The 24283-nt window shown below is 41.2% G+C and overlaps 1 protein-coding gene and 1 long non-coding RNA gene across 2 annotated transcripts in view; both read right to left on the bottom strand.

Moving 5' to 3' along the window:
* Positions 1-24283, bottom strand: part of KPNA6 (karyopherin subunit alpha 6) — a 55862-nt gene that overhangs the window by 27781 nt on the left and 3798 nt on the right. The window lies entirely within an intron of this gene.
* Positions 17913-18685, bottom strand: LOC120854201. Its single transcript, XR_005718925.1, has 2 exons — positions 18428-18685; positions 17913-18205 (listed from the first exon to the last, which is right to left on the bottom strand). It is a non-coding gene; the product is annotated as an uncharacterized LOC120854201 (long non-coding RNA).

Below are 24283 nucleotides of genomic sequence, written 5' to 3'. Positions count from 1 at the left end.
ACGCCATCCTAAAGGAAATCAGTCCTCAATATTCTTTGGAAGGACAGATGCTGAAGTTGAAACTCCAATACTTTGGCCACCTGATGCGAAGAAGGATGAGATGGTTGGATGGCATCACTGACTCAATGGACATGAGTTTGAGTAAACTCTGGGAGTTGGTGATGGACAGGGAGGCCTGGTGCGCTGCAGTCCATGGGGTCACAAAGAGTCGGACACGACGGAGCAACTGAACTGAACTGAACTGAACCACTGGACTGCCAGTGAACACCCAAGTAATTATATTATACTTACTGGCCCCTGGTGGGTCAGATGGTAAAGAATCTGCCTGCAATGCAGGAGACCCAGGAGATGTGAGTTTGATCCCTGGGTTGGGAAGATCCCTTGGAGAAGGGAATGGCTAACCACTCCAGTATTCCTGCCTGGAGATTCCATGAACAGAGGAGTTAAAAAGATTAAACTCTTTAGTTGAAAGGCAAAGATGGGCAGCAGATTAAAAAAAACAACCACCACGATCTACTACTACATGCTGTCTGCAAAGACTTACTGTATATTTGAAAACACAAAGATGTTGAAAGTAAATGGGTGAAAAAAGATATTCATGCAAATAGTAAGCAAAAGAGAGCTGGGATGGCTATACTAAAATCAGACAAAAATTTTTAAGTAAAAAATGTTACAATAGTCAAAGTAAAGGGAAAAACAGTTCTACAATAACATTTAGAGACTTTAATACACCACTTTCAATAATGAATAGAACCTAGACAGAAGATTAATAAGTAAATAGGACTTTTGCATTATAAATCAGTTAGATTTAAAAGACACATAGAACACTCCCACCCAACAAGAGCAAAAGACATCTTGCCAAGTATGAAGGCATGGAATAGTCTCCAGAATAAACTGTATTAAGGCACAGAGTCTCAGTAGATTCTAGAAGATTGATATTACACAAATTATCTTCTTTGACCACATGGAAAGAAAGTAGAAATAAACAGTAAAAGAAAACTGGAAAATCCATAAATATGTGGAAACCAAACAACAGACTCTTAAATAAGTTGAAAGACTCACACTTCCTGATTTCATAATTTACTACAAAGTTACAATAATCAAAACAGTGTGATGCTGGTATGAGGATAAACAAAAGAACAGAATTGAGAGAGAATTCTATAATCAAGAGAACAGAATTGAGAGTCCAGAAATAAACTCACATATCCGTGGCCAGTAAACTGATCTTTAAAAATATTTTTATTTACTGATTTGGCTGTGCTGGTTTTACCTGAGGCATGTGGGATCCAGTTCCCTGACCAGAATCAAACCCAGGCCCCCTGCATTGGGAGCAGGGAATCTTAGCCACAGGACCACCAGGGAATTTCCCCAGCCAACTGATTTTTGACAAGGGTATTAAGTCCATTCAATGGAGTAAGGATAGTCTCTTCAACTGGTGCTGGGACAACTAAAATGTTCATATACAAAAGAATGGAGTCAGATCCTTAGCTTATACCATACACAAGACAAAACTTAAAATGGATCAACAACCTAAATATACAAAGACTATAAAACTCTTACAATAGAACATGGGTAAATTTTTATGATCTTGGATTTTGCAATGGATTCTTAGCTATGACATCAAAAGCACAAGCAAAAAAAAAAAAAAAAAAGACATTAACAAGGAAGTAAAAAGACAACTTACAGGAGAAATAACTTTCAAATCTATCTGATAAGGGTTTTAATATTCAGAATATATAAAGAATTTCTACAACTCAACAGCAAAGACAACTCAATTTAAAAATAGGCAAATGGGGGCTTCCCTGCTGGGGCAGTGGTTAGGAATCTGCCTCCCAATTCAGGAGACACTGGTTCAATTCCTGGTTCGGGAAGATCCCACATGTCATGGGGCAACTAATCCCATGCTCCACAACTACTGAGCCCACGTATCATAACTACTGAAGGCCTCTAACCACACTCCACAAGAGAGGTCACTGCAACAAGAAAACCATACCACCAAAAAGAGAGCAGCCCCTTCTCTCTGCAACTAGAGAAAGCCCCTGTGTAGCAATGAAGAGCCAGAGCAGCCAAAAATAAATGAAAAATTCAAAAAAAAGAAAGAAAGGATAAAAAGTAAAAATAGGCAAATGGGACTTCCTGGTGGTCTAATGGCTAAGACTCCATGCTTCCAATGCAGGGGGCCTGGGTTTGATCCCTGGTCAGGAAAGGAGATCCCACATGATCCCATGCATATTCAACTAACATGGTGCAGCCAAAAAGAAAATAATAAATAAAAATAAATATTTTAAAAAAGACATTAAAAATAAATGAATTGATAAACAAAATGTGGCATATACATACGATGGGATATTATTCATCCATAAAAAGGAATGAAGATTTGACCCATGCTACATTATTGGGCTCCAAAATCATTGTGGACGGTGACTGCAGCTATAAAATTAAAATATGCTTGCTCCTTAGAAGGAAAGCTATGACAAACCTAGGCAGTGTGTAAAAAAGCAAAGACATCATTTTGCCAACAAAGGTCCATGCAGTCAAAGCTATGGTTTTTCCAGTAGTCATATATGGATGTGAAAGTTGGGCCATAAAGAAGGCTGAGTGCCAAAGAACTGATGCCTTCAAATTGTGGTGTGAGAGAAGACTACTGAGAGACCCCTGGAAGCAGTCAGTCATAAAGGAAATCAACCCTGAATATTCATTGGAAGGACTGATGCTCCAATACTTTGGCTACCGGATGAGAAGAGCCGATTCACTGGAAAAGACTCTGATGCTGGGAAAGATCGAAGGCAAAAGGAGAAGACGGTGGCAGTGGATAAGATGGTTAGGTAGCATTACTGACTCAATGGACATGAATCTGAGCAAACTCTGGGATACAGTGAAGTATAGAGAAGCTTGGCATGCTTCTCATGGTAGTCCATGAGGTTTCAAAGAGTCGGACACAACTTAGCAACTGAACAACAACAACACTGAAGAACCCTAAAGAGAGTACGTTAAGTAAAACAAGCCAGGATAAAGAAAAGGATAAAGATTACATGGTTTCACTTACATGAGGTACCTGGAAACTTATGGAGACAAAATGTAGATTAGAGATTATCAAAGTAGATTAGAGATTATCAAAGTAGATTAGAGATTATCAAGTACAAGTGGGAGGGAGAAATGAGAAATCACTGCTTAATGGAACAAAGTTTCTGTCTGTAGTGATGAAAAGCTTGGAAATGGATAGTGGTGATGGTTGCACAACATTGCAGATGCAACGGACGCTGCTTAATAATGATTACAGTGGTGAATTGTGTCATGAAGTCACTCAGTCGTATCCGACTCTTTTCTACCAGGCTCCTCTGTCCATGGGATTTTCCAGGAAATAGTACTGGAGTGGGTTGCCATTTCCTTCTCCAGGGGATCTCCCCAACCTAGGGATTGAACCCGGGTCTCCCGCATTGTAGACAGATGCTTTACCGTCTGAGCCACCAGGGAAGTCCTCTGGTGTCATATTTTACCACAAAATTTATAAATAGCAGCATATCTCCTCCAATTAAATTAACATAGAATCTTAGTTGTTTTTTTTTTGGTAAGATTTTGTATTTGTCTACTTGTATTCATTCATCACAGGGCTGATTATATTGATTATATTTTGTTATTTTCTGAGTTCCTGATGTTTCACCATCTGGGAACCTACAAACCCAGGAGAGATGGACACTCCCATGGCTAGCTAATTCCTACAGATAACAACATGTCTAAGAGCATGCCTTTGTAAAGGAACCAACCCAGAGTCATATTTCCTTTATCTTGCCTGTATACTCAGGAGGCAATATTCCTCTGCTTCATCCCAGGGCCCCCAAATAATGGGTAACTAGAGATCACTCTTACAGCCCAAAGCCCTCCAGAATTATTCAAATTAGCCAATACTAAACTGTTTATTCTGCCCTGCCTTCACTTTCCCTCTGAAACTGCAATAAAGGATCTGGCCTAAACCTTCTGCTTGCTCGTGCCCATTCTGCCCCCTGACCACCCTGGTGTTTTCCTCTGTGACCCTGTGTGGCAAGTGGTAACCCACCTCCCACAGCCCTCGGACCCATAATAAACTTCCTCCTGCCAAGCCTCATTTGTGTTTCCTCCTGTGGCCTCAGTGACTTTATCATATCTTACGCAATATTGACATTTTAAAAAGTACATCACTATTTAAAAACTGATAAAAGTGAAGCTGATTATGTAGAAATATGAGCAGAGGAAGCCTTATTAACTTGGTCTACCCTTTACAGTCATTTCTTATCCTTTAAATTTCTAATCTGAAACACTTACTAAAAGTATCACAAAAGGGATGAAAAATAAATTTCAGAGGAACACAGAAAGGGACAATTAACTCTAATATCACCTTTTTGGGGGAGTGTTTTGGGGTGATCATGATGAGAGCTTAAAAAGAAATCTCCCAAAGGTAGGATTAGGGCTGGTTCTTCAAGCAGGAGACCTTGAGGATTCAAGTGCAGTAAGAAAGTACACAAATGTGAGGGGGAAGTAGTCTATTAAGAGAATCTGCATGAAAGAGAAATCAAAATGGAAGCAGTTGAGGAGAGGGCTGAATTCTGGAGCTAGAGAATAAGGAAATGAAACTTCAGAAAAGGTGCCTCTGTTCATTCTGGAGAACAGCTAGGCAAACCACAGCAGCAGTAGAGGTCTTATAATGTACAAGTTTCTACATCCACTTAGCAAAGCCCAAGTCGATTTACTGTTGAAAAAAAAAGTCCTAGGGGAATGCAGTGGCCTCCCTTTGGGGTCCCTGATCACCCCTATGCCTGGAGACTAATAGGCACAGGACAAATTCCTAAAGGCACCACTATGGACTGCTGTTCCCCAATACCTGACACATGGCTTTTCATGACTCTGAGCCTGGGCTCTCCCACAGGGCTGTCTCTTCCTTCAAGCAGAGCTGACAGTGAAGCTGGAAGGAGAACTAGGCTGTGCTTTGGTCACCATGGTGACAAGAAACTATCACAAATATTTGCTTATGACTTCACTGGAGAAGCCAAACAGGGGAGGTTAGATTGGAAGGAGGAACATTTGCAGAAGCACATCTGGAAGCGGCAACCAAAGGAATGCTGGACTCTCATTCAGGGACTAGCAGGCAAAGGGGCTTTTTTCATCATGCACTCCCTTACTTGCTGAGCCTGGATCGAGAAATCCACAATACAAACATTCCTTTTCAAACATCTGACTGTCTCAGGGAGACTTTGGGTTTTCTTAGTTGAAGAACTCTCTGAATAGGTCCCTGAAATTGCTGGCACCTCTTGTTTCTAGGAAATAACTGCTACTGTTGCCATGCATTTCCTAAGCTCTTAAAATCAAGGAACTAGCAAGAATAATACAAAATAAGCGTGGACTCTGTTATGGCCTGAATTGTACCTCATCCTCTACCAATTCATAGGCTGAAATCTGAAATCCTAATACCTCAAAATGTGACTGTACTTGGAGATAGCTTTTTTAAAAATGAGGATACTGGAATAAGGCCCTAATTCCATATGACCAGTGCCTTTAAAGAGAAGATTAAGATGCAGGTGTGCACAGCAGGGGAACATCATGTGAACATGGACACAGCTATTGGAAAACCAAGAAGACAGGTCTCAGGGTTTGCCAATCCTGCTAACATCTTGATCTTGGACTTCTAGGCTCTACAACTATGAGCGGATAAATTTTTGTTGTTTAAGCCATCCAGTCTATGGTATTTTGTTATTTAGTCTTCGCAAATTAATACAGGCCCTCATTGATATAGAAATAACCTGAGTCTAAGGTCACATACTAAGGGAGAAGTCAGATTATTACAGTACTCCATTTAATCAATGGTATGTTTAAAATTTTAAGATTCATAAAATTTTAAAATTATACATATTTTCTCAGAAAAAGACATAATACATATAGCCAACCGTCCTGTGTACGGAACGGGAATGACACTGCTACACCTTCAAACTCACATCCTGGGCAGCCACTGGGTCTAGTACTTTCCCAATCTATGTCTTACACTCATGGTCTGTATTTAACACTATGAAGCAATCATCCAGCCTTTTACAATTATTTCTTAGGGTTAAAAAAAAATTACTTCTTGGGGTAATTTCCTGGCGGTCCAGTGGTTAGGATTCCATGCTTTCACTGCCAAGAGGGCAGATTAAATTCCTGGTCAAGGAACTAAGATCCCACAAGTCTCTGCTGCTGCTACTGTTGCTAAGTCGCTTCAGTCGTGTCTGACTCTGTGCGACCCCATAGATGGCAGCTCACCAGGCTCCCTCATCCCACAAGTCTCTAGATGTGGCCTAAATAAATAAATAAAGTGACTTCTCTTGTCCTGGTGCTAAACTGAGTGAGCACTTCTCTTTGCAGAGGGCAAGTTTCTAATAAAATATTATTATACCGCCTCAGGTATAGAAAATGAGCTAAACTTAGTGCTTCTTCCTTCAAGAATGTAAGAAACCTGATTCCTCCCAGACTCAAATGGCTTTCTCAGCTTAGGTACCTCATTTACTTCTCACAATGAATTCTCTATCAAATATGCACTGGCGGTGCTGCACAGCTTGCAGGATCTTAGTTCCCCAGCCAGGAACTGAACCCTCAGCCATGCCAGTGAAAGTGCCAAATCCTAACCACTGGATTGCCAGGGAATTCTCAAGGAGTTAATGATTTTTAACAGGACAGTTATAACAGGACATCAGGGACTATACTCACATTCATTTACAATACATTCAATTTTGGGTTAAAAAAAATTATTTCTTGGGGGACATTCATTTTTGTACCAGACAAACAAAATTTAATTTCAACAAGAGCTAGGGTGAAATCAGCTGTTAAACAGCCCTTCATTTGCGGACAATCAAACAATCAAATAAACCCCAGCATCATACCTCCCTTTTCAAAAAATGTTTCCATTTACAACATCTAATTGAACTCTACCACATCCAGTGAGAAATATCAGTCAATTGGAGCACATCTGCTTAACAGCTAGGAGACCAGGTTCAGAGGTGCTATAACTTGCACAGGATCATTTAGCTATTAAACTGTGAAGCTGGGACTGGGACCTAGACTCTCTAATTTCATAGCCTTCTCTTTTCATCCATCCTTGAAGAACTGCTTTGTTTCAATTCTCTGAAAAGACACATAATTCTATTCTATTTGGCTCCTGACCTTAGACTAGGTTCTATCCATCTTGATCTATTTACTCACTTTAAGAGTTACTGACCAATGACTAATTTCCATTAAATTTTTATCTTGTTTAAAAAAACAAAGTTACTGGCAATCAATTCTCTAGGTGCATAAGAACTAGTACTAAAGACATCTGCATAAGAGATTTCCCCCCCTCAACCCACCATATGACTTTTAGAAACTCAACTTCATAATACAGGTTTTTCTTTTGCAGTGAGTTCTCTCCCTAAACCACAAATCCAATCAACCATAAAATCTAAAGTACATCTGACCCTTTGTGAACACGTGTACCATTGGAATTAATGAAATCAAAACTCCTCCAAAGTGTATAAAACCCACTATGATGCTGGGATTGGAAGGGTGGGAAGGTAACACAATTGATAAGATACAGAGACTAATAAACGCAATCATTTTCCACAGATATTCTAAAACTTACATGGTCCCGTTTCTTATCAACAATGCCATAAGAAAACACAGACTGGCTTAAATTTCGCCTGTCTTCTTGCTGGTCTACTTAGCAGATAACTACAGTGAATGCCTACAAAGTTGACGGCAAAATTTTGGTACTTTTAAAAAATTACATCATCGTTATTTCAACATTTGGTCACTTTTAATCTACAATGTTCCTGTCCTCCTTTCCCCCAACCCTTTTGCTTACTTGTGATACTGACTCTGAAAAGACTAGTTGTCTTAATGAATGCCCTACATTCTAGTTTTGTGTCATTAATTTATACCCTTCAGTTCAGTTCCATTCAGTCGCTCAGTCGTGTCCGACTCTTTGCGACCCCATGAACTGCAGCACGCCAGGCCTCCCTGTCCATCACCAACTCCTGGAGTCCACCCAAACCCATGTCCATTGAGTTGGTGATGCCATCCAACCATCTCATCCTCTGTCGTCCCCTTCTTCTCCTGCCCTCAATCTTTGCCAGCATCAGGGTCTTTTCAAATGAGTCAGCTCTTCGCATCAGGTGGCCAAAGGACTGGAGTTTCAGCTTCAGCATCAGTCCTTCTGATGAACACCCAGAACTGATCTCCTTTAGGATGGACTAGTTGGATCTCGTCAACAGCAAGAGCATTTTACAAGTATTTTCTAAACCCTAGGTTAAAAAAAAAAATCCTTGATTCCTTCTCTTCTCACATCTCTTTGATCAAATCTACTGACAAATCCTTAATGTATCTTGAATGTATTTATATCTCTCTCACCCCTTCCCTGGTAGCTCAGCTGGTAAAAAATCTGCCTACAATACAGAAGACCCCAGTTGACCCGGTTCAGCTCCAGGGTTGGGAAGATCCCCTAGAGAGATCCATCTGCAATGCAGGAGATGCGTTCGATCCCTGAGCTGGGAAGATCCTCTGGAGGAGCGCATGGCAACTCACTCCAGGATTCTTGTTTGGAGAAACCCCATGGACAGAGGAGCCTGTGGGGCTACAGTCCATGGGGTCACAAAGAGTTGGACACGACTGAGTGACTAAGCACAGCACCCCTTCCCAAAGTCATTTCTTGCCTGCAACTACAACAACTCAACCCCAATCCACCACCACAGAACAAAACCAGACTATACCACTGCTCCCATGTAAAACCTTCACAATTTAAAGCGCTGCCTATATCTTCATCTCTCTCATTCAATTTTTTACCCTCAGTCATCAAATGCTCCTGTCACAATGGCTCTCTGCATTTGGAAACTATCAAGTTGTTTCGGGACTCAGTCCTCACATTTCCTGTTTTCTTTCAGCCCACAATTCTCTTCCCTAGCTCTTAGAATTGCTAGGTCCTTCCCCTGTCACCACAAAGTAAGCGACTCCATTTTTGTCAGAACACCTGTTTTATTTCCTTCATTACACTATTTACAATCTGTATCAGTTCTCCTCCATCAGCTGTGTAAGTTCTACAAAAACTTTTGTTGTATTTCCAGCATCTATGCTATATACAAGTATTTGCTGAATGAATCACTGTTCAAATACCTACTCAACACTTACTGAACACCTACATTGTCCCAGATATATGGTCTAGCCATAACAGTTGCTTAACACGTGTTTGCCAACAAGTATAAGGTAAGGGAAGAATTGTACAGCAAAGGAATCTTCCTTGGGACTGGAGGGAAGCAGATCTTCTAAAAGCAGAATTTAAAAAGATTTCTTCCTAGAAATCCAGAAACCATAAGTTTCCTTCAGAATGGGTATGAAAACTGAATGGAAACACTCTGATGTAAGGACACACATACACACAAACGAAAAATAAGCTTAAAAGAAAGAAGACTTCAGGACACAAATGACTCAGAAAAAGACATTTTAGACAGCCGTATCCAGTAACCTTGTCAGAATTCATTGTATGTGACTTTCTTTGTCACTGACGATCACTTTTACCCTCCTGAAACTACCGTGATTCTGAGGGCACCACCCTCTACCAGTTCTCTTACTTTTCTAACCACTCTAGGTTTCACAACACAAGTCCCTCAGTGTCAGTGTGTATCTAACCCTTAGTTCTTCTCAGCAGATGCAGCCTCTTGTTCCCAATGGTCTCCCTTAGCTTCAACGTCCACTTTTATACCAAGTACCAAATCTCTAGTGTTACAATCTGTCGAGTGTACTTTCAAATGCCTAACTGGCTAGCTCCACCTCACTTTCTGTCTCCTTAAACCAGTTACTTCCCCTAGCTTCCCTAGTTCAGAATTCATGCCATTACCATTCACCTGGTCTTAGAGTCACTCATGAACTTTCTATTCCCCTAAGATGACAGGCTGGTAAACTGATTTTCACCTGTACCAAAGATTCTGTCCTTAACTAAACTCTATCCAGGCTCCTCTGAGCCCTTTTTCGAGGAGGCTCAACCGTGGCCTATAAAGATGTGAATGCTGCTGCTGCTGCTGCTACTAAGTCGCTTCAGTCGTGTCTGACTCTGTGCAACCCCATAGACAGCAGCCCACCAGGCTCCCCTGTCCCTAGGATTCTCCAGGCAAGAACACTGGAGTGGGTTGCCATTTCCTTCTCCAATGCATGAAAGTGAAAAGGGAAAGTGAAGTCGCTCAGTCGTGTCTGACTCTTAGCAACCCCATGGACTGCAGCCTACCAGGCTCCTCTGTCCATAGGATTTTCCAGGCAAGAGTACTGCAGTGGGGTGCCATCGCCTTCTCCAATAAAGATGTGAATAAAAAATACTAATAGTTTCTAAGAGCTCAAGGTCACATTGCTAGATGACCCCAGCCACACTTAAAAGTGCCTGCCTGGGAAAATCTCAAGGCTGCTGCATGAATTTACAGTTTTAGCTAGCATCTGAAAATAGGGCTCCTGCTTCCCAGGCTCTGTGGGAGGGTAGGAGACTACTTTCAATAAGCACCAGCAGCAAGCCCAGCTGGGTTCATGTGAAGCACCTCCCCTTCCTTGCAGTTTGTAATTTTTCATTTCCCTGACTGTACGGAGTTCTCTCTCACTCCGACCCTGTTCCCTCATCTTTATTTTTTTTCCTTTTAAAGTTAACTCTGTACAAATCAAAGTTGAAATCAGTTCACAATTTTCCCTACTGCAATAATATATTACTGATTAAAACCTGTCCTTACCACTTTAACTAGTGTCCAGCTTTGTTTATCTGTGACACCTGTTACCATAAATTGGTTCCCACTGACAACCATCAATGACCCTGTTTTAGTCACAACTCATCACCTCTCACTTCCAGATCATTAAATCTTTGAGATTTAAGAATCTATAGCACAGTGCACAGCACATGAATACTCTCAAATGTTAAACTCTACACTTAAAAATTTTAGTTTTCCAAAAGATCTGAAGTGGTTTACAATAAACTCAACAAAATAAAAATATCAAACCCCAAATCTGGAAAAGCAATATACACATTTGTATAGAAAATGAGAAAAGATGAATGTAGATAAGCAGAACCCAAGAATCATTTAATTATTAAAACTGACTTGCATTTTGTTGTGTCAGCTACCTGTCAGCCAAAATAAAGCAATTATGAGTGAGCGCTTACATAATTCTTATTATCCATGACTGTGCCCTTTGAAGCACAAAAGTTTAAAATTCTCACTAAGTCTAATTTATCTTTTTTTTTGGGGGGGGGTAGTGAGGGGTAGCTTGTGCTTTCAGTGTCATATCTAAAAAAATGCTGTTAATCCAAAGTCATAAAGATTTACTCCTATGCTTTCTTGAAAGTTTTACAGATTTAGCTCTTTACATTGAGGTCTTTGATCCACTAAGTTAATTTTTATGTGTAAGGTAGGAGTCCAGCTTCATTCTTCTGCATATGCATACCTATTCTTTTTAGGCATTATAGATAGCAATAGCATGTTAGGGTAATCCTGTGATTCACACAAGTCCTTTAACGAATTTAGCACTAAGATGCCTTCAAAGTTTTTGTGACAGAACCAACCTACTAAACCAACAAATTACTGCTGTATCTAAGTTCCTCTCACGTGTCATGCTACTTATGTCCATGTCCTGCTAGGACACCTCTGTCAGGCCCCGAGGCAGGCAAGGACCATGCTTCTGCTGAAGATTACACATCTGTGTCCTCACTGCTTGATGTGAATGAAGCACTCTTTTCAAGTCCAGTCCAGAATGTTCTCCAAAGCTTCTCACCATGGTGGAATGTTTGTATCTATTAGATCTGGACTATAAGTCAAGATATCCCCTTTGAAAGCTCTTTCAAAATGCCAAAGTCATCCCTAACCTCTACAGAGGGTATGTTCCCAGGGACAGTTCAAATTTGATTGGTAATGACTTAGTAATAATTTGCTTAGCTTTTAAGTCTAAGCTCATATAAAACCCCCATTTTAGAGGTGAGAAAACTGAGGCACAACTTGCAGAAGGCCTCGGATAATAATAAGTGGGAGATGCTAATCCAGATCTTTCTGACTAAAATCAAAGCTCTATTATATATATTCTACTTAACAGCATACTAGCCACAGGGAACTCCTTTGTTATTTCTTGGAAGAAATGTCAATGTTCCTCCTTGGATTCTACCACCCTAACCACTGCCTGTCTAAATCCGTCAATGAGATGTGGTCCAGTTCTTGCTAAGATTAGGGAATACAAATATCAGAAGATACTAAGACAGATAGGAACAGAAGTAGAAAATTGTAGGGACTATCAAGTAGTTAGGTAGTCATCTGAAGGCGATCTGCCACTTTAAAGGAAAAACAAAAACAACCATTTGAATTAATTCTCCCAGTTCTGGTATAGGGCTTGAAGTCTATTTTAAAAATTCAGCATTATGTGAATGAGCAGACTGTCTCTAAGGGTTTGTATTAGAAATACTTAGGCTGAGAGAAGGCAGCTGTGCTGGATGGACCACCAGCAGGCACACTGGGAACAGACTATTTGATTTCTGCTCTGCTATTTAACAAGTGTGCAGCCTTGGGCGTCACTTAGTTCAGTTCAGTTCAGTCGCTCAGTCGTGTCCGATTCTTTGCGACCCCATGAATCGCAGCACGACAGGCCTCCCTGTGCATCACCAACTCCCGGAGTTCACCCAAACTCACATCCATCAAGTCGGTGATGCCATCCAGCTATCTCATCCTCTGTCGTCCCTTCTCCTCCTGCCCCCAATCCCTCCCAGCATCAAAGTCTTTTCCAATGAGTCAACTCTTCGCATGAGGTGGCCAAAGTATTGGAGTTTCAGCTTTAGCATCATTCCTTCCAAAGAAATCCCAGGGCTGATCTCCTTTAGAATGGACTGGTTGGATCTCCTTGCAGTCCAAGGGACTCTCAAGAGTCTTCTCCAACACCACACTTCAAAAGCATCGATTCTTCAGCGCTCAGCTTTCTTCACAGTCCAACTCTCACATCCAACATGACCACTGGAAAAACCATGGCCTTGACTAGACGGACCTTTGTTGGCAAAGTAATGTCTCTGCTTTTCAATATGCTATCTAGCTTGGTCATAACTTTCCTTCCAAGGAGTAAGCGTCTTTTAATTTCATGGCTGCAATCACCATCTGCAGTGATTTTGGAGCCCCCAAAAATAAAGTCTGACACCGTTTCCACTGTTTCCCCATCTATTTTCCATGAAGTGATGGGACCAGATGCCATGATCTTCGTTTTCTGAATGTTGAGCTTTAAGCCAACTTTTTCACTCTCCTCTTTCACTTTCATCAAGAGGTTTTTTAGTTCCTCTTCACTTTCTGCCATAAGGGTGGTGTCATCTGCATGTCTGAAGTTATTGATATTTCTCCCGGGAATCTTGATTCCACCTTGTGCTTCCTCCAGCCCAGTGTTTCTCATGATGTACTCTGCATGTAAGTTAAATAAGCAGGGTGACAATATACAGCCTCGATGTACTCCTTTTCCTATTTGGAACCAGTCTGTTGTTATCTGGATCTCAATTTTCCTACCCTTACCCTCTCTATATCAGAGTTACAGTGAAGGCCCTATGAGAATACACAAGAAAGTGCTTTGTGAAAAATACAATGCTCTTCTGGCAAGGTAGGACTGGGTTTGGTAGTTTTTCAAACTTCTGGAATTTCTCTCAGAGCTATGACCAAGCAATACTGCAAACAAGAAAACAGTACTACAACAGTCTGACAGAACAAGGCTCTCAGGGGGTTATTTGCAAGCCTGTCAGAACTGCTAATCACCAAGACAATGGGAGAGACTTCTCTATGGACAATTGGATTAGTCCATAATAGAGCCGTAATAAGGCTGCTCATATTCTGGCAGATCCTCACAGGACTGGGCTGAAGAATGATCACTCCAGGAAACAAAGCTGAATCTATAAACCAGGAGGTCTGGCTAAAAGATTATGTGGGGAAAACTATCTTTTGTACACAGAACTAATATATTCAAAGCTCGAGACCTAAGAGAAGCATGGCACTCTGAGGCACTGAATCAACCAGATAGTTGATGGTCCCAGTTCTCTAGTCTTAATTCTCTCCTAGCATTTACCAGTCCTTTTAGCCCTTGAATCTATCTATCTATCTATCTATCTATCTATCTATCTATCTATCTATCTATCTATCTAAACGCAATGCTCAGACCTAGAAATGGGGAAGTAAGGGGTGGCGAGAGATACAGGTGAGGTATACAATAGCTACGGGCTTCCCTGGTGGTAAAAAATCCGCCTGCCTATGCAGGAGATGTGGGATCGATCCCTGGATCAGGATGATCCCCTAGAGAAGGAAATGGCAATCCACTCCAGTATTTTTGCCTGGGGAATTCCATGGACAGAAGGAGCCTGGTGGGCTACAGTCCATGGGATTGCAAAGAGAGTCAGACATAACTTAGCAACTAAACAACAGGATAGCTGTAGTCCGATTTCTTCATAAGAAAAGCTCCAAATATCCCTTGTAGACTGTGCAGAATCTAAAGGTTCTTACGTTCCTAGGGACGCCCCACTGCCACTACCACTAGGCGCTATAAGGAACTATTATGAATTACTTAAAAGTAGGAAAACCAAAGCGCTCACCTTATACTTAAGTCAATGCCAAAACATTCACTGAATAACTCCCAAGTACTCATACTGCTCAAGGAATCAAGGGGGAAAAAATCCAAATGGTTAAATCTCTAAACTGACTCATATAAACAAGTGATTTATTATTCACTTAATAAAATGTATGTGCCAGGCACTCTGCTAAAGTTTCTGCCTTCAAGAAGCTTTACAATCTAGTTTAGTTTCATACCATCAAGAACCAAAAAGGACTTTCCTGGTGGTCCAGTGATTAAGACTCCATAGTTCTGCAAGGAGTTCGGGATCAGAGAACTAAGATCCCACATGCCAAGTAGCAGGGCCAAAAAAAAGAAAAAAAAGTATCTAAGTGTGCAATGACATCACAGGGTGGAAGTGAGAACTATTTTTACTGTGTGGTGAGCTCTGAAGTAGTCTTTGAAGGCTAGATGGTTATTATTTCTGAAGACAAGTGGTGGGGAGGGAGAGCAGTCCAAAGCAAAGAGATCAGAAAACCCAAAGCTGGTTTGAGGAACAAGACCAGTTTGGTTAGAGAGGTATAAATACAAAGGTCCACAAGCAGAATGTCTCTGAGACACAAGAGTGAGCTGCTGGTCCCCATTCTGCAGCAATGCACCCCTTCATCCCCAGTCTTCCGACAAGGAGGGTTCTGCATTACCTGTGGGAGAATTACACAAATCCTTCGATCAGGTCTTCATTTCAACCTTTGGTTAATAGGAGAAAGAGCTTTTCCAACAGCCATTCTGACAAGTTAAAAGTAGGATTTCTCTAACCTGTATATATTAATCCAAAAAGGAGCTAGCTTTGGAATGTGATCTTCTGAGGCCCTATGTACAAAGAGCCTGGGACAACGTTGGGAAGAGACAGACTAAGAGGCCACACAAAGGGAATCCTCTCTGTCCTCATTAGACGTACCATAGACAGACACTCAGTGTTGCCCCTCCAACCCTCTCAACTCCTTCCATTATGATATAGTGAGATAGAGCATTGATTTGGGAGTCAGGTGAACTGCTTCCCATCCCAACTGAATAACCATGGGCAAATTACCCACTCCTGTGAACCTCTGCTTCTCATTTTAACAATAAACTTTATAGCCCTGTATGATTGATGAGGTAATGTCAAAGTGTCTAGGCCCTAAATGCTGAATCAGTGGTATTTCTTTTTCCATCCCAGATCCTACCCTGAAAATCTTCAATTCCCCATGAGGGCAATTTCCTGGAAGTTAGAGTCAAAAGAACAGCTCTATCTCCTTGCTCTCCACTAACAGATGGCTTTTCCTCTTCCTCTCTCCTAACACTGTAGCTCCTTTCTCTTAGTCTTTACCTTCTATTGCATCTTCATTCCTTCCAAAGCTAGGCTGTAAGAACCAATGAGCCAGATTTTTTAAAAAGGGCTGGTTCTCTACTTACCTCACTGCAAAATAAGCAATTCTGATCACGTCTCATTGCAATAATTGCTTCTTTGGAAGATTTAAAAGCTGATGACTTTTAAATCCATATCTGCAGTCATATCTAACACTCAAGGTGTTCCTTCTACCCATGTTCCATAAGCACCTCAAATGCTTTAAACAAATTTTTTTTTAAGTCAGCATTATCTCCATAAACCTGCTCCTCATTCATTCTTTATACACTTCATTGACCACAACCCCTTATTTGGATTTCTGGAATCAAAACAGCACTGAAATTAAGAATGTTTTTAGTATATATAACCTCAAAATATATTTAAGCAACAAAACCTGAATAAAACTAACATGAGGGGACTTCCCTGGTGGTCCAATGGCTAAGACTCCAAGCTCCCACTACAGGGGGCAGGGTTTGATCCCTGGTCAGGGAACTAGATCCCACATCCTGCAACTAAGACCTGGCACAGCCAAGTAAGTAAATAAATATTAAAAACAAAAACTAACATGGGACTACTTACAGCCCTTATTAATCTCACTCAATGTTCAAATGCTTTGCCAGAAAATATTAATCATATTTGACTATACAGGGCTCTATCCCAGACCCTGCTGGAGGTGTTATACACTCAAAAGGGTGAAACTGGTTAATGAGAGAGGGGAAGCACTTAGATTTTACAATGGTATGTGGCCCTCCAAAGCTCAACCTTTATCAATAATGTTTTATTCCCTAGTATTTAATTTTTCTTGCTGGATTTTCTTGAGTATGCCATGAGCAGCACTGACGCTGACTTCATGAAAGGCTGACAACAGACCTGTACTACAAAGCTTTGGCAAACAAATGGCCACGACTGCGGGACTTTCCCTTGCCTGATGGCTGAATTCTGAAGGCATATGACAAGAGGCGGTCTGAGCAATGAGCATGCCTGTTACGTGGATGTTATTTATGTTTGATCCCCAGTGCTTTTTGTATGTGACATGGGTTCTGGTAATTGAAACTTTACACTTTATTATTTAATTCGACAAATTAAAATTTGTCCCAATTAATTATGCCAAGTGCTAAAAATAAAGAATGTTAACTATCCGAAAGACTATTTAGCAGCTTGTTAAAAGTTATTTTCTCATATCAAGCAACAATAATTTCAAGAAACTGACTTTTTCTATTGTTTCACTTTTGCTGCAAAATGAACAGCTTTAAATAATTTTTAAAGTTTTGATTAGTTTGTTTCTGTATTTATAAATACTAATTTGCATATGCAATTTGATACTTTATATAAGTAATTAAATCAGTTACCCAGCAAATACAGCTATAAAATTTAGCTAAATGTAAATAGTCTTTTAATTTAACTTTAATCTAAAAATCTTGTTCAGTCACTCTTAACCTTGAACTGAATATTAAAGTAAGTTTTATGTTTACTCTTTTTATGTATAAAGCAGAGACATACTGAAGTGAACTGAAGTGAAGTCGCTCAGTTGTGTCCGACTCTTTGCGACCCCATGGACTGTAGCCTATCAGGCTCCTCCGTCCATGGGATTTTCCAAGCAAGAGTGCTGGAGTGGATTGCCTTCTCAGGGGACTTTCCCGACCCAGGAATCGAACCCGGGTCTCCCGCATTGCGGGCAGAAGCTTTACCATGGGAGCCATCAGGGAAGCAAAAAACCATAGAGTACATCTGTGTTTCAAAATTTTCTGGGAGGGATGGATTAGGGAAAAAAGATGCCTAAGAAGCCTTCTTAGAAAGGTGACAAATGGAAAGGTTGAGAAAACACTGATAAAAAGGATTAAGGATCTGTACCAGTCAGTATCTTCTCAGCTTTTCAAGACAGATCTTGTGAGTCACCCTTGACAACTCCTTTTCCCTTATCCTCATATCCAATCACTAAGAATAGTGGCTTTATCTCCTAATTATTTCTGGACTCTGTCTCTTTTTCCTACTGCCATTATTCTAACTCTGATCTTCATGATCTCTTGCCTAGACTTTACAAGTCTCATTAATCTGCTTCTTTTCTCTTTATTTCAAACTTCTTGAAACAGTTTGTCTCTTTCTCATCTTAGTCCACTCCAATTTGCTTCCATGCTGTCAAACTGGTTTTGTAAAAGACACTGATGGAGTGCACGATGCTAAATTCAACTTCAGTCCTTATTTTGCTGGTCCTCTTGGCAGCACTCAGTTCTAACAGCCATTTCCTTCTTCCTAAAACCCTCTTTCCAGATGCCCCTGGTGATCCATGGGCTTCCCTGGTGGCTCAGAGGTTAAAGTGTCTGCCTCCAATGCGGGAGACCCGGGTTCGATCCCTGGGTCGGGAAGATCCCCTGGAGAAGAAAATGGCAATCCACTCCAGTATTCTTGCCTGGAGAATCCCATGGACGGAGAAGCCTAGTAGGTTACAGTCCACGGGGTCGCAAAGAGTCGGACATGACTGAGCAACTTCACCTTTACCTGGTGATCCAGTAGTTAAGAATCCAACTGCCAATGCAGGGGACACAGGTTTGATCCTTGTTCCAGTAAGATTTCACATGCCTCGGAGCAACTAAGCCGGTGCACCATAACTTCTGGCCCACTGTCTAGAGTCCGTGCTCCGAGAGAAGCCATGGCTATGAGAAGCCTTCATGCTGCAACTCGAGAGTAGCCCCTCGCTCTGCCAACTATAGAAAGCCCGTTGGCAGCAACGAAGACCCAGTGCAGCCAAAAATAAATAAAATTTTATAATAAATTAATAAAGTACTCTTTTCCATATGGGATTCCCTGGTGGCTCAGAGTTTAAAGTGTCTGCCTCCAATGCGGGAGACCTGGGTTCGATCCCTGGGTCGGGAAGATCCCCTGGAGAAGGAAATGGTAACCCACTCCAGTATTCTTGCCTGGAGAGTCCCATGGACGGAGAAGCCTAGTAGGTTACAGTCCACGGGGTCGCTAGGAGTCAGACATGACTGAGCGACTTCATTTTCCTTTCTTTCCTACTCTTTTCCATTGGTTTGCTGCTGCTGCTGCTGCTAAGTCGCTTCAGTCGTGTCTGACTCTGTGCGACCCCAGAGATGGCAGCCCACCAGGCTCCCCCATCCCTGGGATTCTCCAGGCAAGAACACTGGAGTGGGTTGCCACTTCCTTCTCCAATGCATGAAAGTGAAAAGTGAAAGGGAAGTCGCTCAGTTGTGCCCGCCTCTTAGCGACCCCATGGACTGCAGCCTACCAGGCTCCTCCGTCCATGGGATTTTCCAGGCAAGAGTACTGGAGTGGGGTGCCATTGCCTTCTCCTCCATTGGTTTATGAGACATCAACCACTCATTAACTTTCTTCAAATTAAGGCTGCTGATCCATTTCTTCCTGCACATTATAGGTTATCTTGTCAGCCCATCTCCCATGATACACATTTTTCATAGGTACTATCAGTTCAGTGATTCCAGTAGTTTCAGCCACCACATAATAAACAGATGATCAAACCTCTATCTCCAACCCCAAGCTCCACTCGAGCTCCAGATTTCTCTATCCAGTTGTTTTTTGGACATCTTCCCTTGGAGGTCACAGAGATTGCTCGAAATGTCCAGATTTAAACTCAACTCAGTTAACAGCAACACTATCCCCTCTGCTGCTCAAGGCAAGAGACCCAGGAGTCATGCTTAATTGCACCCCTGTTCCCCAACCACTTGCAGCCTTCCAGTGAAACCAATAACCAAGTCTGATAATTCAAAGTTTCTACTGTGATCAAAAGACGACTGCTTCTTGTCAGGAAAGCTATGACAAACCTAGACTGTGTGTTGAAAAGCAGAGACATTACTTTGCGGACAAAGGTCTGTATAGTCAAGGCTACCCCAGTGGTCCAGAGCTGGACCATAAAGAAGGTGGAGTGCTGAAGAATTGATGCATTTGAACTGTGGTGCTGGAGAAGATTCCTGAGAGTCCCTTGGACAGCAAGGAGAGCAAACCAGTCAATATTAAGGGAAATCAATCCTGAACACTTGTTGGAAGGACTGATGCTGAAGCAGAAACTCCAGTATTTTGGTCTTCTGATGCGAACAGCTGACTCACTGGAGAAGTCCCTGATGCTAGGAAAGATTGAGGGCAGAAGAAGAGGGTGTCAGAGGATGAGATGGCTGGATGGCATCACCAATGCAATGGACATGAACTTGGGCAAACTCAGGGAGATGGTGAGGGACAGGGAGGCCTGGCATGCTGCAGTCGATGGGGATGCAAAGAGTCAGACACAATTGAGTGACTGAACAACATTCTCTACTGTAACTATCTCTCAATCTCTGTGAACATCTCTTGCTAGGACTACCATACTACTTAAGAACTAACTACTGGGACTTCCCTGGTGGTCCAGTGGTTAGGAATCCGCTTGCCAGTGCAGGGAACTCGGGTTCCATCCCTGGTCCAGGAGGATCCCACATGGCAAGGAGCAACGAGGCCCATGAGGCACAACTCGGGAGCCCGCAAGCAGCAACTGCTGAGCCTGTGCACCCAGAACTGGTGCTCCGAGGCTGGAGAGGCCACCACAGTAGGAAGCCTGACCACAACTAGAGGAAGACCTCGCTCAGCAGCGAGGACCAGCACAGCCAAAAATAAATTTAAAAGAAAACAACAAAAAAAAGCCCACCAACTACTTAAAGAATCTCCTGGTTAGCATCTTCTAGCAGTCTTAATTTATTCTCCCCAGAGCTTTCAAGTAATATAAATAAATAAATTTGATCATGTCACTTCTGAGATTAAAACCTTTCAATGGCATTTCACTGTCATCAGGGTTAGGTCTAAATATCATTCCCTGAAATGCTACCAACCACCAAGCCTAGCGATCTTTTTCTTGTGAAATCATTTCCACCCTGCTGCTGACAAATCACATCCATAGGTCAGGTCTCATTAGCTTAATGGCTTTCCCTGACTCCCCTAGGCTGGGGTGGATTGGATTGCTCACTCAAAATACTACCATGATGGTCTCCAAAGTATGAGATACAAAATCAACTGGGACATAGGAAGAAATGCATACGTGTGTATTGTTACTAATATACGTATATAATATGTACTTATACATTAGTAGGGCTCACCTTTATTATATATTAGCCTATTAATACTGGCAATTTTTATCTGTTATTATATATTAGCCTATTAATACCGGCAACTTTTATCTGCGGGTGAAGAAGTTCATTCACATTTTATCACACTGTGGTTTGCAACTCATTAAGTGGATTTATAAGATAGCTAGTTTTAACTAAATTAACATTTACAAAATAAACAGCTTAGAGTTCTGTCAAGAAACTGAATGGAAGAGAATGTTAATGATGCAAGGAGGAGGAACAAAGAAACAGCAGAGCTGATGTCTCTGTAAGTAAATGATCCTAAGTGGCAAAATTTTACTTGCCACATCACAATAAAACACAAAATAACATAATGACCAGCTAATCAGATCTAAGGAAGCCAAAGACTTAAAATTATCTTAAAGATGATTTATTTTGGGTAACACAGCATGTGGGATCTTAGTTTCCTAAGGGATTGAACCTGGGCTACTGCAGTGTAAGTGCCGAGTTCTATCTAGTGGACTGCTCAAAAATATTTTTTACATACATAGAATCTGGTAAAATACATAGATTACTTGAGGCAGTTTATAAAATATATAGAATATCAATGAAGGCAAAACTTATCAATAAGACAGGCAGTTTGGGGGCTATATTTGGCCTCAAATATTCTTTTATTTTTGGTTGGCTTAATGTTTTTAGATTGTTTCTTAAAAACATTTATTTATTTATTCATTTGTTTATTTATATTGAAGTAGATATTCTCAGATTTATCTGTTTATTTACTGGCTGCATCAGTGGCTTGCAGAATCTAAGTTCGCCAATCAGGGATCGAACTCATACCCCTTTCAGTGCAAGCTCAGAGTCCTAACCACTGGACCACCAGGGAATTTCCAAGATGTTTTTAGATTTTAAAAATTAGCTTGCAACATCTAAAAATGTTTAATCCACTAAGAAATCATGTGAAAATTCAGATTTCCAACTTCTGGAGAAAGGGATTGTGGAAAGGCCTGGGAAGTTATGCAATAAGGCAACATTAGACCTACATTCTGTAATGGTAACAACTGGCTGGAACTCATCAATCAGATCTCATGGGACTCTAGTTGGCCTGTCAGTTTCTATTTGGTTAATTTTACTCAATTACCCATTAGAATTTAAACTCTAGGATTTCATTAGAAAAGTATACTTTTGTCTGTTTCATTCACTGCTATATTTCCAGGGCCTAGAACAGTAGCTGACACACAGCAGGCATTCAAGAAACATTTGCTGAAATTAATGATGAATAACTGTCGCCTGTCTCATCATGTTTCCGACAAGTGTTCATAGTATTTTTGCTTTCTGGGCTTCCCTGGTGGTCCAGTGGTTAAGAATCCACCTTGTAACGTGAGGGACACTGGTTCGATCCCCGGTTTGGGAAGATTCTACATGCCATGGAGCAACTAAGCCCACAGACCACAACTAATAAAGCCCGCACACAAGGAGGAGTAGCCCCCACTCACCAAAATTAGAGAAAAGCCTACATGCAGCAACAAAGACCCACCACAGCCACAAATAAACATAAATAAGGAAATCTTAAAAATATTTCTGCCTTCCCCTAAAAGACAAATTGATTACTCTTACATTTAACACAAGGCCCGACACATGCTAAGTACTTTATTTGCTCACTAAGTGACTAACAGCAATTAGTTATCATTTACTGAGTACTCATGGTGTGCTAAACACCATGCTAAAAATGCTTTACAAGCATTTGCTCATTTAATCACCTTAACACTCCTATGAGGCAGATATTATCATCATCCCTGTTTTAAGAGATGAGAAAAATAAAGCTCTGGAGATTAAGCAACTAGTTAAAGTTCTAATGGAATTAAAGAATGAAACAGCCGTAACACAAGATAAAATATGCAAAGGACTATATGAAAGGCAAGAACAAAGTGCTACAGAATTCATAAGAATAGTTCACTTCCAGTCTGAAAGGCATAAGGTACATATTTTGGAAAGGTCCCTGAGGGAGGTAGCCTTTAAACCAGATCTTGTAAAAGGGGCAAGATTTCCATAGGAAAAGACGGGGGGCGGGGGGGGGGGGGGGGGGGGGGAAAGGGATTGCTTTTGTCACTTCCTCTACCAGGAAAGCTGAAATACACACCTAGGAGGTCGTCTGAGTGGAATGAAGCATATGTGGATAAATATTAAATGGAGTCAGTAGGAAGGCCTTCAATACCACACCCTGTGAGTTATGATTTTATCCTGCAGACAATAAGGAGTCCATGAAAGTTCCTAAATTAAGGAGTAGGGTGACAAGATTTGATGGGTGTTTTAGCAATACTGCTGCAGCAGAAGTGGTTGTGGTATAGGAGGTTACAGAAGAGATTTAGAAAGTTTCTGAAATGACACCTTTACAACTTACAGTATTTTCTAACATCTAGTATTGATACTTCACTGACACTTCATTAACAACATTAATAAACAGTATTATATTTTATAATATATTTTAATTATTATTATAATTATTATATTATTATATTTTATATCAAGGAGCTTGAGACTCAGCAAGTTTAGAGACCACAGAATTAATCGTCTTTTTGGGACTATGCTCTGAGAAAAACGTACACAAAACAATTTAGGGATGACGGAAGACATCAGTAAGAGGATCACAGTATCCAACAACTGCCAATATAGGAAAGGAGGAAGAGAGTAAGGAACCAGTCTTACCCAGGGTAAGATTCCTCTTATGCCCTAGTGTCTAGACCAATGGTCTGACCATTAACAAAAAATGCAGGAAAGGGACCCCACGTGGGAGTGAGTCTGAGGCTGGGGAACACTGAGTTTATCGCCTTCTCTGTTGCTGTTAGGAACTATGGGCTGGGTGGGGAAGCAAGGCTGGAAGGAATGTTCTAGATTACTTCCTGACCTGGAGGGGTTATCAGAAAGGTTTTGTTACTTGCAGCAAACTAGAGGCAACCTTCAGTATCCTACAGGCCAATGGCAATGACAGTTCCAAAACATCACGAAGAGATCAGATTCTTTCCGTCTGGACCCTCACTCTTAGAACTGCCTGCTCTTTATTTATAAATTCTGCCTCATGAATTCCCAGCATTGCAAATGGCAATTTCAAGAGTCAGAAAAGGGCTCCTTTCTTTCCAGAGGCAGAACACAGTCCTTAATAGCCCATATTTTGGTTAGAACCATACTGCCTGAGGAAGTGATTCTTCTGTTTACTAGCTCTGACCTTGCATTAGTTATTGAACCTCTTTGTGCTTCAGTTTTCTCAACTAGAATGTGAGAATCTGAGAAA

The sequence above is a fragment of the Oryx dammah genome, unplaced genomic scaffold (assembly GCF_014754425.2).
Source record: "Oryx dammah isolate SB20612 unplaced genomic scaffold, SCBI_Odam_1.1 HiC_scaffold_27, whole genome shotgun sequence".
Taxonomy (NCBI): Eukaryota; Metazoa; Chordata; class Mammalia; order Artiodactyla; family Bovidae; genus Oryx; species Oryx dammah.
The sequence above is the reverse complement of the archived record's forward strand: the minus strand, read 5'-3'. Positions and strand labels throughout refer to the sequence as shown.